We start from the raw sequence: 1,207 nt of genomic DNA, 5'->3' as shown, positions 1-1,207 counted from the left end.
CTCAGATGGAACTTTCATACTGCCTAGACAAAGGCCTTTCACTAAACAAACGTGATGTGAAAAGAATATAACACTAGAAGTATGAGCCTTTCTGCCCAAAAGCACTTCACATTTAATGTTTTTTGACTTCCTTTTAAAGCAAGCTGGGCTCTGCTGCAAGCTGGTTCCAGAATGAGAGAAGATGTGTGTGTGTGTGTGTGTGTGTGTGGGTGTGTGTGTGTATGTTTCTGTTCTCCTCTAGAACAATAGTAAAGCTAACATGCTACACTAATTGTTGCACTGCACATTTTTCGTTAAGGGGAAGTGTTATCTTTTATTTCGGTAACCGGCAAAACCCTTAACAGAACAGGGTGGTGGGTTGTGTGAATGTGTGGGTGTGTTGTACTTGTTTATGTTATCCAATTGGGACCGTTTTTTGGTATATTTATCAACTTTCTGAGGACCAACAGGCCTTGTGGGGACTAAAGACTTGTCATAATGTGGTGAACCCCACGGTGGTGAAACTGCGGTAATTCTCTTCCTGGACAGTTTCTGAGCAGGAAGTCTTGGTGTGTAAATCTGTCAGAGCAGAGACAAAATTAATGTGCTGTCTGTAAGGACAAGTAAACCAAAGCTGTGCCTGCAGCTTGAGGTGTATTCCTCAGGTAAAAGTTGTGGTACTGTTTCTTCATGAAAATGAAAGATAAGCTGCTTGACCCATGGAGATAAAAAAAAAAAAAGATTCACAGGCTTAATATCTTTCCATCCCTAAGCACCAGGCATTTTATTGCCTAGTTACTTTACTGGAGCAGCAAATAAACAGAAGGTACCCAGTGGGGATTTGGTGAACGCTGGGGGTAATAACAGAAAACCTTAAATAGGCTGTTCATTATTGCACTTCACATCAGAGGAAATCATATAAATCATAAATATTGCCAAACAAATTTTAGTTAACCAGAGCTTAAGTCTTGACCGGTCTTGCCCTACAATTCTAAGACTTTAATGTTCCAGACCGAGACAAGACCAGGTATGCAGTGGAGTCCGAGACATGACCGGGTCTCTCAAAAAGTGTTATCTCAACCATGACTGGTCTTGATTACTCAAAATTGGCTTTCCAGAGCTTGAACTTTACTAAAAATTCAGCACCAAGAATAAAATATAAACTAATTTTCCTTATTGAAAATAAACATATATCTTTCATAATTGCTAAGATCTAAAACATGATTAT

Source organism: Cyprinodon variegatus, unplaced genomic scaffold (assembly GCF_000732505.1).
Source record: "Cyprinodon variegatus isolate N-32 unplaced genomic scaffold, C_variegatus-1.0 Scaffold2046, whole genome shotgun sequence".
Lineage (NCBI taxonomy): Eukaryota > Metazoa > Chordata > Actinopteri > Cyprinodontiformes > Cyprinodontidae > Cyprinodon > Cyprinodon variegatus.
Note: the sequence above shows the minus strand (reverse complement) of the source record.